The 15,649-nt window shown below is 36.0% G+C and overlaps 1 long non-coding RNA gene across 2 annotated transcripts in view; it reads left to right on the top strand.

Annotated features, from left to right (window-relative positions):
* The first annotated feature begins 264 nt into the window (after nucleotides 1-264).
* LOC113484794 overlaps nucleotides 265-15,649 on the top strand; it is a 41,808-nt gene continuing 26,423 nt past the window's right edge. For both annotated transcript variants that reach the window (XR_003399308.1, XR_003399309.1), the window contains exons 1-2: nucleotides 265-363; nucleotides 1,118-1,226. This is a non-coding gene — a long non-coding RNA (uncharacterized LOC113484794). The remainder of the gene's footprint in view (nucleotides 364-1,117; nucleotides 1,227-15,649) is intronic.

Below are 15,649 nucleotides of genomic sequence, written 5' to 3'. Positions count from 1 at the left end.
GTATTCTGGTAGAGCTGAGAATTCTCAACTGACAAGTCCCATTGTGCTTAGTTCCACGTAAGCCTCCAGTAAGACACATCTCTCCCACCCTAAAAGTTCATAGACTAAATGACAAACTGACAAAAAAATAGGTTGAAAAAAAATATCTTCCATGTTTTATGGATAGGGAGAAAGGTTAGCAGAAGGAAATGTGACTTGCTTCTCAGTGCACACAGCCAAATCAAGAACTGACTTTAGATCTCTTGTTTTCCTAGTGCCATCACTACAAGACCTTCAATCCTACCTTTGATTTAACTTTCTTTTATACTTTCCCCGTGCACCTGCTGTTCAATATCAGGGGTTCAGATTCTACAGAATGACAAGGTGAGCATACAAATGTGCAAGGTTGTAGATGTAACCAAGATAATTAACACAGACAGGCATGCTCAGCATATTTTTACTTTTTTTCTTCACAGATAACAGCTTTCTTGCCTTTGAATTTAAGAACAGGTAGCATGTATTCTTACTGCAATTAACTGATGAATACATTCTCCCCCCCAAGAGTTTCTTCTTTGCCTAGAAACCTGCTACTATGCAACCTAAATATGTATATTCAAAATAAGGAAAAGAATAAAGGGACAGACAGAAGGGGTGTGGGGGGGGTTGGGGGGTGGGGAGGAATTTGCTGATATGTGTCAGCTACAGTATTTGTATTCTGAATTTATTCTTTTAACCTCGCTTGAAATCCTAGAGAAATTGGGTGCTTCAGTTAAAACTGACCTTAGGCAGTTTCAAATCACATGATGATTATTTGTTCAGAAGTTCACTAAAGGTCCGTCTGACTGTGGCAGTATTACAGGAGGTCATATTTTGTCGAAGATGAACTGTTCTTGAACAATTTTTACAATTTATTGGGCAGAAATAAGCTCTCCATCAATATCAACAACATCCCTTATTTTTTCACATATTTCTCTTAGAATGTTCTCTGTTGGTTATTTCATCACTATTTCTTGAAGATTTTACAAGAAAATGCCACATTTTTCTCAATAATAGAGTTCTCCATGTCTTCTGTTACAGTACAGCAAAACTGTGATAGGTTCTAATATCTTATGACATTCTCAGATTTTTAATTTTACAGTGTGAAGATCTGGGACCAAGCAGAGCAACAGGTAATTACTATTTTCAATGTATCTGGAAACTTTAACTGGGACATAGACCCATTGTGCTGGAACCTGAACAAGTATTTGGTAAGTTTCTGATTCAGTTGCAGTTTGAAATTGTGAGGTAACCATCCAAAGAATGAAAATATACAATAAATCTCTAAAAAACAAAAGGAAGAAAAAAAAAAGAAAAAGAAAAAGAAAAAGAATAATTATATTCTGTTTTATAATAAGACTATAGGGTTTTTTTTTGGCAAAAGCTGAGAGACTATTCTTATCAGACATCTTTAATCCCACAAAAAAAGGACTTTACTCTTTGTTTTGTTTGTCAAGAATGTAAAATGGTAGAGACATATGAAAGCTGTTGCAATGTAAGCGTCAATAAATTGAATTCTAAAGATTTTTCATAGCTGGCCATCTGAGGTTGCTCCATCAAGCCTAAGCAGATGCTCTGGGTCAAGCTTTTGTAACAAAAATAGACATCTTTCATGCAGACTTTTTTTTTTTTTTGGTTACCATTCTCATTTTACAATAAAGTATTTTTTAAAATTCTCTGTGACAAAGTCCCAGATCCTGTAACTCTGGAAACCCAGTCTCTGTATCACAAGCAAAACTGTGGGTTTAGTGGGCTGCTGAGGAATTAGTCGAGAAATAAAACCTGAATTCTACTGGTACTTTGCCTGAAGAGAACTGTTACTATGAAATATTTCAAATTTTAAGAACTCCTGGATAGTTAAAAAAACGTTTCATTATAATTTTTCCAACCAACCTTGCTACTTAGGGATTTTTTATGGGAAAATAAATGAAAACTAAATGAAAGCCTCTTTCCTAAAAGGAACTAATGAAACAAAGAAATGTCCAGAAAAAGTAATATCTATTTTTCTAACACCCTGTTGTAACACTCTCAAATCATGTACATTTATTATTGGCCTTACTTTTAGCATTGTGCCTCTGGCAGTATTCATTTTTCGTTCCAGAAAGTTTAGATCAAGGGAGACACAAGACCCATAGAGGAAGAGTTTTAGAGATGTGTCCTTCAAAAAATGCATTAAGACAACAAATGAGACAAATATGTGAAGTAATACATTGTTAAGGAAATAGAAAGTGCCCTACACTGTAGTGCGGATATGAGGAAACACACCAAATAGAAAAATTCAGAATGAAGCAAACTATTCTTCCCTAAGAGATGATTGTGGAGCTCATTACCACAGGATATCAAGAAGACAAGAGATTAGTGGGATTCAAAAGAAGGTGAGGAATGCACATGAACTAGAAGAATAATTATATCAGTAATTAACAGTTTTAAAAGGAGCAGAAATCTAATTCTTCAGGAGTTAAAATTGAACTGGACTTAGAAAAGAAACCTTTCCTGATGGCGATTAGCCTCTAATTGTCTATTATGGGTTTTTTCTGAAATCACTCAGTGACACAGCAAGCTAATGGACAACATAAAACCACAGGTCTTATCCAGCATAGTGTCTGGTCTTATCATATTTGGAAGACTACAGTTTTTCAGTTATCACTATGTGGCTGAAATTGTGATGTGTAAACAATTTTTAGGCACTAAGACTTTGGAGGTTTTTGCTACAAATCTTTCTGTATTGCAGAAATTATTCTTTGTGGTAATTATTGGCTGGATTAAGAAAGAAAAAAAAAAAAAAGGAATTATAGCTATACTAAGTGCAATGCTTCTTTCTTTTTCATCAGAAAGAATAAATAGAAACATTTGTACTACTTTCGCTAGCCCGCTTGCAGTTTTTTACACCTGAATCACGTCCTCTTGTCTTTTTTTGTCTTCCTTGAATAAATAGTCCAAGACTCTTCAATCTCTCTCTGTAATGCTTCTCACATTCCTCTGTTTGCAGTAGAATGATATAAAAGAAAATGCTAGTCCTCACTCCTCATTCTTTTGTGTAATTGTATTGCAATATTTTTGGTATTTCCTACCCCTGTTCTTTGCTGACTGTAGTGGGTTTTTTGTCTTTCAGCCACTATTGAAAGCTAGGTTTGAAAAACGGCAAAAAAGCATAATCAGTGGGATGAACTATTGAAAATGATGCTGAGAAATATCTGGATTAAAAAAAAAAAAAAAAGTTTTTAATGTAACAGATAAGAAGTTCTTTGGCACATGCCACCACAAAGGGTTTACACGTGCGTTTAAGGTCATATGTGAGCACGTCTATATCTTCAGTGGTATAAATAAAGGACAAATGCCAGATTCTGCACCTGGCATGGTATAATCCTGGATGTACGTATAGACTGGGGGACAAGAGGCTGGAGTGTGGCCCTGCAGAAAGACATCTGAGGGTTTGAGTTGGTGGTAAACTCTGTGAATCAACAGCGTGCCCTGGCAGCTAAAAGGGCCAGTCGTATGCTGGGGCGCATCAAACACAGTATAGCTAACTAGTGGAAAGAAGTGATTGTGCTGCTATACTCAGCAATAGTGTGGGCAATCCTGGGGTCCACAGTATAAACATACTAGGATGTGTCTAAAAGATGGCAGGAAGATGGTGTAAGGACTAGAGGGCATGATTTATGAGGAGTGGCTGAGGGTACAAGGTTTGTTCAGCTTTATGAATAGGAGACTGAGGGGTTATGTCATTGCTGTCTACAACTTCCTCATGAAGGGGAGCAGAGAGGGAGCTGCTGATCCCTTCTCTCTGGTGTCCAGTGATAGGATGCAAGGGGATAGCTTAAAGCTCTGTCATGGGAAGCCCAGGCTAGATGTTGTGAAAAACTTCTTCACTGAGAAGATGGTCTAACAGTGAAACAAGCTCCCCAGGGAGGTGCTCCATGGCCCCATGCCTGTCTGTGTTCAAGAAGGGTTTGGGCAACACTCTTAGATATACAGTTTAAGTTGCCCTGTGTAGAGTCAAGAATTAAACTCAGTGATCCTGGTGGGTCTCTTCTGACTCAGGATATCCTATCGTTTTATGATTCTATGATATGGTGAAGTAATTTTTGAATTAAATTGACAAGGGTGAAAGCTGAATGGAAAAAATACTGGGAAAGACAGGAATCTAAGTAGGTAACTTATCTGGGTAACATGTTTAAGACATTTATCAAAACCTTTCAATTCATGATAAGGAGGGAGATTTAAAATGTATATATTTAAAGCCATTGAGAGAAATTAGCATTCTTGTAACTTCACTTCCTGTTCTCTTTTCGAAATAACACCTGCTATTCATAATATAAGCTTTACAAAAGTCATTGCTTTCAGATAATAGCAGCATAAATTCATCTGTTCTTCTTCAGGCTCCATTTCATGCTTTACTTAATAAGAATACCACAGCATTTATTTTTTTTTTTTACTGAATTCCCACATAATTCTTTCTTCTGCAGCAAAGATCAATCAATTGGCATGACATTACTCTTGATACCGATACCATATCATTCTGTAAAAAAAAAAAAAAAATCTTTGGACAAGACCATAAGTTCTCTTGTTCAATTAGTTCCATAGAGATAATGGTTAATGAGATCAGCAAATGCTTGTGCAAAGGAATAGCTCCAGGGAGCTATTCATTTGAATAGAGTAAGGGGCATATCTGGGGCTATTGTATACTCCTTTCAGGGACAACTCTTCTTTCTTTTTGAAGATAGAAATGTGATTTGCTTTGAAATCTATTAAGACAAATATCTTTCAGAGGCTGTGAATTTGATCAAGAAAGGCAGGAGATCCCTACATATTTTATTTGTATTTTGTTGCATGAATTGCAGTTATTACTGCCCCTGACTGATTTAATTTACAGTATTTTTCCTATACTTCAGAGTACTCTATACATTCAAAATACGTTGGTGTGCTTAGTAGGCTCATAATTCAGGCTGGAAGGGATCTCAGGGGGTCTCTGGTCCAATCTCCTGCTAACAGCAGGATCGGCTATGGGATTGGACCAATTGTAACCAGTCATGTCTTGAAAACCTTGAAGGATGGAGACTGTACTGCCTCTCTCGGCAACCTGCCATGGCTTGACACTCCTCATGGGGAACAAGTTTTTCTGTACAGCGAGTCTGAACCTTTCATCTTTATACTCATGTCCATTGTCTTTTATGAAGAGCATGGACCCAACCTCTTGATTACTCATCCTAGGCACTGGGGGATGCTATTATGTTCCCTGAAGCCGTTCTGCTCCCATCTGACCCAGCCCAGCCCCCAGAGCCTTTCCTCACAGGAAAAGTCCTCTGGCCCTCACAATCTTGGTGGTCTCCCCTGAACTCCCTCCAGTTTACCAATGTCTTTCCTATACTGGGGACCCACAACTGAGCACAGTATCGAGCTGCAGTCTAGCATGTGCTGAGTTAAGGAGTTATTACCACACAGAAGAAGAGACAGTGGAACAGCACTACCTGCCTTTTTACTCAAACACGTGTATTTGAGGATTATCTTGGTTTATGGATAATCATAGCTGCATCATCACAAAATGGCCTGGTGGCCTGTATTCCGTCCTGAATATACTGGTACCAGGCCTTCATAACCTTTAATGGAAAATCTCAAACATGTGGATTAGGGCTTTCAGTTTGATTTTTTTTTTTGTGAAAAATTATTGAACTTTGACATATCTAATCTATATCTCTGCCATAATCCATCTGATGCTCATCTAAGGTGTTTTAAAAATTCTGTTTTACATAAATAACTGGAGACATAAGAATACAGTTATGGCTAGTATTTTCTGGAGAGCCTAATATAATTAAATATTTACATTCAGCAGGACCAGGGTTTTAAAGTCCTTGCCATATCTTGAAAATTTTCCAACCTATTTTCTCACCATCGCTCTCTCTCTCTTCTCTCTGCCCTTTTTTTGGCATATCAAAGTCCATGTATTTGGAAATTATAATTTTCAGAAGGGATATCTATTTGCCACCACCCTTTAAAGTTCATGAAACAGAAATCTAAAGAAAGGGATTATTCTCTTCTTAAGGGAAAATAATATAATTATATACACTGTGGGCTGAACTTTGCTTTCCATTAGATCCTTATCTTGCAAATAGGTGGATATTGGAAGCTATCATGACTTGAAGGCAGTTGTGGTCTCCACAGAATATGATTTTATTTGTAGAAATTCATGAAGGAAAGATATAGTTTTACTCATCTAGGGTTTCCTGAAGTTATCTAGTCCTCATTGTTGAATTTCGTGCTTACTCTAAGGTATCCCACAAAACAAATCAATGAAATTGACGTAAACCAAGTGTAAATTCATGAAAAGCATTTGAATGTCAAGATTCACAACATTTTGTAATTTTTGTTGTCGCTCAGAGATACTCATTTTCAATTTGTAGGATAAAAATAAACGTTAGGGTTTTTTTCTTTTTAGCAAACTAGGTGAAATAATTAGCAGATATAATAAGAAAAGAAGATTTTTTTTTACCCACAGGAATGTGTGAAATGCAAACAATTGCATTGTAGATTCAGTGTCTCTGCATCATTTTTACATTAACAATCTAATGATTATCTCTTGATTTAACATTCGGTATGGAGATTGCTACTACAGTCAGAATATCTCTGTGAGGGCATTATTTAAATTCTGAAAAGGGTAGTTTGCAGTAAGTGAAAGCAGTGACAATTATAATTATTTGACTAACAACATGTATATACATTTTTCTTCTTCAAAACAGATATATTTAATCTAGTTTTTGTTTATTAAATAATCCAAAGAGCACATTCCACTTTTTTGAACTAAACACTAACAGTTGTGCATTTACTGCTTAGCAGCTTCAAAATTGAGCCCAAAAAATTGGTTTTTGATAAAATCACTTTGTCCATGTTCTTAAATACTTGCCAAAACTAGCTGTGTCTTTAGGAAAAAATAAAAAAAAAATCCATATAATCCAACTGGCCAACAAATTTAAATTGAATGCAGCATTTTAGAATCATAATTTTTACATGTTGCTGAATATTTTTTTAATAGCCACACAGCACCCGAAATCAATACTTTGAACCTTTGCCCACAATAAGAGATAATAAAGAGAACCTGTGCCTCCTCTTGTTTTGTCATGCTTTGCAGCGTAGTCAAGGCAGACTAATGTGAGACTAATGCAAAGATTCCTTTTGGCTCTGCTGTGCTCTCTATCCAGGCAGACAGAATTCAAAGTAGTTGGGAAGTGTTTAAACTGATCCTATCATGACAGATGTTTAGGAACACAAGATACACTGGTGACATTAGCTATAATACACACAGTATAATCATAAAAACTATGGCAAAGCATTTACCAAACATGCACGGCAAATAATACTCCCCCTAAAACAATAATAGTTTATTGGTTGATAGTCATAATTCCATGCTTCCAAAATAATTTGTTTCTTATACTTCTTATACATACAAAGCAGCAGTCTACAAATCGTTATCAAGAATGTGTTTTTTAAAACATTTGACATTTACAAATTAATATCATTATTTTAAAACCCAGGCTGGACATCAGACACTGATAACTATTTTTAGAGCCCTGCATACATATATTAAGTTCAGCTTAACTGGTGAACCTTATGACTCCTGAACTTGCTGTAACCATATACTGTTACAATAATAAATAAGACTAAGTATTCTAAGATCTTCCTGGCTTGTTGCTATTAAAAAATGAACAACATGTTTATCTTAATGAAATCTGTATTCTAATATTGTTTTTGTTAATTAAGTACTAAAAAAGAAGAATTGCACCTAATTTAGATGGCTGCTCATCACAAGGATTTTTCCACTTACATAACGAAAATCTTCAGAATATGTGATGCCTTTCCCTTCATTAACACAAAAGAAAACTCTGAAGTACCTGTTATCTATGCAAGTTTATACATGCTTTCATGACTGATCTGCTAGCCATAATTGTTCCAAAATAGGAGCTATTGCAAAGATTTTTCCAAATTAACTACTTGCAGTTAGAGAGTTTGCTGTTTCTGCTCAGAAAGACAGTATGGTTTAGATTAGAAACAGATTCATCCTGATGCTGTGATAGCAGCTATCTTTCTAATGAATTTTTTCTGCCTTTTAACAGTCTTCATACCTCCTGGTCTCCATTGGTAGAATTTATGTTCAGTTAAAAATGAATGCCTTTCAAAATTGGTCAACATATTTCAACTATGATATTTTTCAGTGAACCATGTTTTCTTAAGAGGCAACCCCCTCCCACCTTTTTAGTGTAGTCAGTTTTGATAAGAGATTAAGGAATAGCAATCTGATTTTATGTTATTAACTAGTGTCCTATTCCTAAATTCTTAAGTCTCAAATATTGAAACAAAGAAGAATTCAGAAAAGATGAGTGGAAATATCACTGGAAATATTATTACTGAACAATATCTCTTTGTGATAGCTCAAGTGGATCAAATTTTTGGAACTGCCAATCTTGTAAAAATTTTATCTTTTTTGGCATGGGAAATTCATATAATTTCAGGCCAAGAGCTTTGGACAACAGACCACTTGTTTTGAAGACCCAGCTCACTGAAGACTGTCCCAAGTCTCTGCTCAATTTTTCATTAATTGTCTCCCAGAATCCCAAATGGCTGAAGATAGTTTGATTCATACTATAATTATGTGAGAACCATGAAGCAAGAAAAAGCTAAAAAATCCAAGAGTTTGTAAAGGAATGATAAAATAATCCATTTTGATGTGAGACAGCACAAGAGAATAAACATAATAAACAACTTTCTGTTATTAAGTATCACTCAGAACTGAAGAGACTGGCAGAATATCTTTGTCCAGCTTCTCTTAATTTTAAGTAATCTTTGTAAGATGAGCCTCTACATGAACTAGCCAACATAATAATTTTTATCAGTGTAGTTCCTCACAAGCTGGAATAATGCTGTTACTGTTCCCTAATGGCCTGATCCCACACTTCCAGTTGCGTCCTATGCATCTCTCCCTTTGGCTGGATGCTCCCACATAAGCACCACAGCTAACCCAGCTTGCTGCTGGCTGTGGTCTGTCTTTCCTACAAAGAAGATTTTCTGCCTTTCATTACTAAAAGCCTTCGTTTGAGAATTCTAGTTCCAGTCATAGCAAGCTTGTATGCATGACAGTGTTCCTCCACAGGTAGCTGTCTATATCAGAACAAACAGTTCTTGATGTGATTTTCTGTGGCAAGGCTTTTCCCAGTTGAAAAGCATACAGAAAGTTAAAATTCTTGAATCGCACAATGCAAAGTATATCCAGATGCTAAATGAAAGTTGTAAGCAATGGAAGCAGTCACAATAAAATTTTTTGTGCACAATCAGAATGAAATTCTTTAACTGAAATAAATATTTTCCAAAATTATTGTAATCTTCTTAGCATTAAGAGCAACTGCTCACCTGAAATCAGCCTGGTTATTTGCTCTGATGATTTGACTAAATGCCAGGTACCCACCAAGTCACTCTATCACTTCCCCCCCCTTTCCCCTTGTTTTCTCAACAGGGCAAAGAGGGGAAAGAAAATAAGATAGACCAGCCCTTGTGGGTAAAACAAAAGCAGTTTTAACAGAAGCAAAGCGAAGCAAAGGTCCACGCGCAGAAACAAAAATAAGCAAACAGATTTATTCTCCCCGTGCCATGGAGAGGCGCTGTCGGGCCCTCTCAGGAGCAGGGCTCCCATACCGGAGTGGTTGCCTCGGAGGACCAAGGGTGACCCCAGCCCCTTCCTCCTTTCCCCAGCTTTATACTGAGCAGACGTCATGTGGTATGGAATACCCCGTGGGTCGGTTCGGGTCAGCTGTCCTGGCTGTGTTTCCCCCACTGCAGGGGGAAATGTCGGGAAGAGCCTTGGTGCTGTGTGAGCACCACTCAGCAGCAGCCACAGCCCCAGGGTGCTACCAACACCCTGCAGCTCCCGACATAAAACAGCACCGTGAGGGCTGCCACAGGGGAAAACCAGTTCTGGCTCAGCCAGACCCAGTACAGTTGCTTATATGGTTATATTTCCCTGTCTAGACCATCTTTTTATGCCACAATATCCTGATAGTTGTTACTGAATCATATCTCACCATGTACAAATTCTGAAATGTGCTAAAAATGAAGACAATATAGAATTTCCAAGACTGATGCTGGATGTCGGCATCTTACCAAAAGTGATCTCTTTTATAAGAAAAGGAATTGCAAGCCCTTTCTGGGAATGGAAAATATCCACCCTCTGGATTTAGAAGAGTTCCATGTTCTATAACAGCTTTTAGTAAAGAGTACTCTCTTTAAATAATTACTGCATCTCTTTGGATGCTTAAAACTTTTATGATATGGAAACTGATGCATAGAATTAGTGCAGAGTGAAAACTGGAATGTACATTGGAACTTTATGTGTCCTAGCACTGAAAGGAAAAGTGTCAAAAAGCAAAACAGAGCTAATACAAAGAAGAGAGAAGAGACAGCGTCTGTAATTATTTGAAAAACTTCAGAGACTTAGTTCACAATTTTACAGGTTCAGAAAATAAATCTTTATGTGTGAACTGACAGATTGACACACTGAACAAAATCCTGAGATTGAAAAAAGGTAAAAAAATGAAACATAAATGCAACAATGGAACATCAAAACTTCTTAATACTGTGGAAACTCAAATGCCATGCAGACACAGGTGTAGATTTAACGCATAATATTGCCATATATTGAAACGCAAGGTTATAAATATTACGTGTATGCACAGAGTTCAGGTATTTGCTTTAAGAAAAGACTTCCAGTATGCCAGTGTACCAGTTTAACGTGTATGATTTACAATGTTTGAGTGGGAACACATGCACATGAATTAGTATGGAATGTATTTTCACAACTTAATAGCACTAAATTTGAAATTCAGTACGTATCCAGTTGTTACAGAAAGTCACTGCCAGTGCCACTCAGCAACTACCAGGAAAGCTTCGTTGGCTTGAAGCATTCCTTTATCACACTCATTTCAGGATGTAATTTGCTTTGAAGATTCCAGAAATTCACCAAAGCAATCATTATCAACTGCGATCACAAACACTTGTGGTGATACACATACAGCAACTTCAGGAAGTGACACACAAGAAAAGGATACTAATCCAATAATTCATATAGTAAAATTAAATAGCAAATAGATCTCTTCCCTTAGATCTCATTAATATACCTACTGGGGAAAAAAAAAAACAAAACACACACACCAAAAAAACAAAAACAAAACAAAAAAAAAACCCCACCACCCACAAAAAACTGGTGAAAACCCCCCTATTTTATATTTTGATTGTAAACCAACATTTTTAGTGAGTCCATCAGAGGAAAAATATATAGGAGACACAAGACTTGAAGGCCTTGAGAGTGAAAATGTAATGCAACTGAATTGTAAGCATACTGAGATCTGTGTGATACTTGTAAAGGTGAGTAGGTTCGATGAATGAATGTAACACTCATTGTGAGTATTCATCCATTTCTAGGGAGGTGTGTGAAAAGTGGAAGAGATTCAGCAGGCAAAGTGGAGGACTAACCTCAAGTCCATCTCTCTCACATCCAGATTCTCACATCTGTCCTCCATCTCCTTTTTAAAAGAAGCATTTTAACTCATAGAATCTCCTGCATAATAAATGTCAATTTTTCACTAGTGTGACAAAAAGGCTGATAGCTAAGGTATTAAACTCAGAGTTGGACAAACATCCCTTCAAGAAGGGAAGAGGCATAAAATTGGACTTCTGACTTTCAGGGAGACAATGAAGGTGAAGTATCTTGTGGTGTTATTTTGAAGTGGGTGAAGGTAGAATACATAGTGTGGCCATGTTTATTATTAATGTTTACACACATGAAGGCCAACTGGGCAACAGTTTTGAAACTCTGCTGAGAGAAAGACATGCAGAAGTTGTTCTAAGGATTTAGGCAGCTTTATGCACATCCAATAAAGAAACATGGATACTGGAAGTTTCATATGCAGATTCATATCTTTTCGTGTCTAAATATGCCTGTCTCAGCAATCTAATTCTTATAATTGATCTGATGAAGCAGAAAGTCTGTGACTGAACACAAAACTGGCATCAGACAGATCAGGCTTAGTGCCTTCCCAATTGATTCATTCTTCTTTTTCTTTTCCAGGCATATTCAAGTTTGAAAGTTTTCCTCTACAGCATCTCTGGGGCATGCTTTGTTTTGCAATTCACAACTCTGCTTGTGAAGTAAATGCCAATAAGTCTCACACCGAGCATATAAAACCTTTGCCTGGCAGCATGTACAACAGCTTTGTTGCTCCTCTGCACTTCTCTGTCTACATTGTCTAACCTTCACCCACCACTTCTAGAGATGTGAAACTCGTTTGATCTTCATCTGCATTCAATCTGTTCTCATTCTTAGCAGAGCAGGAATCACCAAGGGACACCAGCTATTGTGTGCCTTTTGTGAAAGGGACACATGCCTACCAAACTTCCTTAAAATGATCAAACACTTTTCATGGGGTCCTGTGATTAAATCTGATCATGGGACTTTGTATACATACCTCAAAGATTTGGAACTTTTTTTTTTTTTTTACTCTTTTTCTTACCAGGGAGAAGAGTGAATATGTTTAACATCTTATAATTACTATAATTTACTTTTAGACTTTCTGTCATTTTACCCTTTGGTCACTTAATGATTCATTTAAACTTTTAAGTGAAATTATTCCTTTTTCTGTTACATATAGAGACCAAAAAGAAAGAGATGAAGAGCTGGTGTCTCTTTATTAAGCTCTTTTTCCTTCGTGCCTTTCTTTTTCTAGTGACTGACCTTTCTTTTGCCATTAGACACTCCTCTGATTAATTGCTTTGGCCTGTCTTCTCCTACTGTGTATAATATTTGCATAAAAAGAGAAAAACTAAAATCACAATTAAGATAAAAACAGATTTCTAAGGCTATCTTGTTTTCCTTACATATGTAAAAGGGAACATAAAATGATGAGTTGCTTTGTATTAATGTTTCATAATAGTCTGCAATGTTTGTTGTTATTTTTAAATAAAATCTTTAAATAATCGCCCACTTGAGGAAACACATAGTAAGAAAGATATTATGTAGATGCTAAGACAGTGTAGCACATTAAAGGAGTGAAAAACTTATTGTATTACCTGCCCATTCCATACTCTGCTGTTATTCTCTGGAGAGATTCTCCCTTACTGTTTTTTTATTTTACTGTAATAAGATTATATGGGGATTCAGGGTACAGACTACTCCAGTCTCTTCGTTATTTTCCCTCTGGGGTTGTCACTCATTTCAGTATTTTTAAATCATTGCAGACATGATATTTGTTTATAAAGATATTTGGATATGTATGCATGAATGTATTTATATGCAGAGAGACAATCTTGAGAAGTACAGATATTAGAGACAGAAGAAAACATAAAAGTTAAAATGATACATTCTTCATATTTTAATCTCACAAAGACATTCTTAAATCATGAAGGGCTACAATTCTTTGTGAAAGTCATCCTGCTTACAGTTACCTCCTTGCTGACTGCAGGAAGTCACATCCTCAGAGGGCTAAATTGTCATCTCTCCATCAGTAGCCATAGAGCTACACCAGAGGACAATCTGTCCCTGTACAAGCATAAATCATACAAGCACTAAGTTTCCATTGCCTTGAACCCAATATCATACATAGCATGTAGGGAAAATCCTAATGCAGATAGAAATGAGTAGTCCCAGTGCATGGTTCTGCAGAATTAGGCTCAAATTAAATAGAAATAGAGAAGAGTCAAAACAGACAGAACTGTAAAACAAAATCAATAGAAAAAACCTGGAAAGTAACAAGATTTTATCTCCAGGAATTTGTTTGTAGACAATGCTTTGGACAGAATTACCAGGAAAAATTAGTACCTGCTTGCTTTCCTACCATATATCCAGGGCTCACTTTAGTACCTGAAAAAAAGCTTCAACCTCACTGATACAGACTCTATGAAAAAGCCTTAATGTGTTATAAATGTATGTGTGAGTTCATGGGGTTACAGAAGTCAGAAATGTTTTAAAGAAATGGTGAACTGATGGTTTAATTGTGGATCTTTGTATCTAGCTAGGCATTTATATTACTAACTACCCTTGCTTCCAAAATTATCTTATCTGAAAGAAGGCTAAACTCATAAGCTTGAGGACTGATTTTGATAGAAACCAGGAGAAGATTTAGTTTTAAGTGGCTTTTGACTCCACAGCAAATGCCAAATGTACATCTTGGTTGATTTTCATATTGAAGCAAAACAAAATAAAAACAAAAGTCGTCCCCCATTAAAAAAAAAAACCCAAACCAAAACAAAAAAAACCCCAAAAATCTAAACAACCCCAAACCCCAAAAAACAAATGTTGATGACCAGAAGGAAATCAGAATTGGTCTATGAGTTAAGTTTTGCACAAAGCTGCACATGTAAAGGTTTATTTGAAGCTCTGGAATATAATTATAATTAAGACTTCAAAACATCTTTTTCATTACATTCAGAGCTTAAATTGTGTAACTTATTTGCATTTGAGATAAAAAGAGATGCATATTTTGTATGTTGAAATTAGATTTGTAGAAGCATAAGCTCATTCCCAACGGCAAATATTACTAACTTCAATTCCAGTTATGAAACACTAAATTGTTTTTTAAGTGGGAGCCAGCTCTCTTAATAGGCTTTCAATATTAATCTTCTAATGCTTATTGTTGCTTTACTTTCTAGAGGTTATGTTAGAATGGATGAAACAGGAAAGTCTGAATTAGATTTAAACTAGAATTTAGGTTTAGGAATTAGAAATACCTGGTATGAGATTTCCAGTTTAGATTTAACAGTGTTAAAATTGTGGCTGTAATTTTAGCCACGTTTTTCCAAAATCCCTAGAGATTCCTATACTTTAGATTAACTTGCAAGTCCAACTATCTTTAATATTAGACTTCTCAATATCAAAATACTTTCAAAAGTTTTCAGTGTGTTAAAATTGAGAAGATACCTGTGCCCACACATTCTTGTTGAATTGAACAATAAGAGGATCTTTTTACATAGAAGAAGAACATTTTTAATCTTGGATTTTTACCTTTGACAGGGCAACGAAAAATATAAATAAACCACCAGAAAATTAAATTCTGGCCTACATTTATGCTTCAGTGGCATAGGAGGAGGTCAGTGGCAATCATATAACGGCATATGAGGAGTTCAGTGGCAATTATATAATGTAATGCACCAGAGCCATGCTGCATGGTGTAAATGGCAGGGAGGCAAGAGAAAAATTCCATTTACTCCACAAACCAAGTAAACCTGTGCTGGTATTAATCAGACACTTTAAGGAATGTGAATAACAATAAACCCAAAGAGAGGAGAGATTGTAAGTTCTGAAATGACCCTACTTTCTCATAATAATTAAAAGAAAAAAATAACATACATGAATTTGATTGTTTAAATTTTCCTGCAGGTCTATATGGCCCACCAGGGTGTGGATATAATTCTTTGATGAGAGAAATCTCTGAAATCTCTAAGATTTCTAGATTCTTCAGGATACTAACAAACTTTCTCTGATCAAGCAAAGCTTCTCCTTATACAACTCTTGACTTATAGGTAGGGTTAAAATTATAGTGGTTTAAATTAAGCATATATATATATATATATATATATATATATATATATATATATATATATA

Source organism: Athene cunicularia, assembly GCF_003259725.1.
Source record: "Athene cunicularia isolate RWA chromosome 1 unlocalized genomic scaffold, athCun1 chr1_part1, whole genome shotgun sequence".
Taxonomy (NCBI): Eukaryota; Metazoa; Chordata; class Aves; order Strigiformes; family Strigidae; genus Athene; species Athene cunicularia.
Note: the sequence above shows the minus strand (reverse complement) of the source record. Positions and strands in the feature narration are given on the sequence as shown.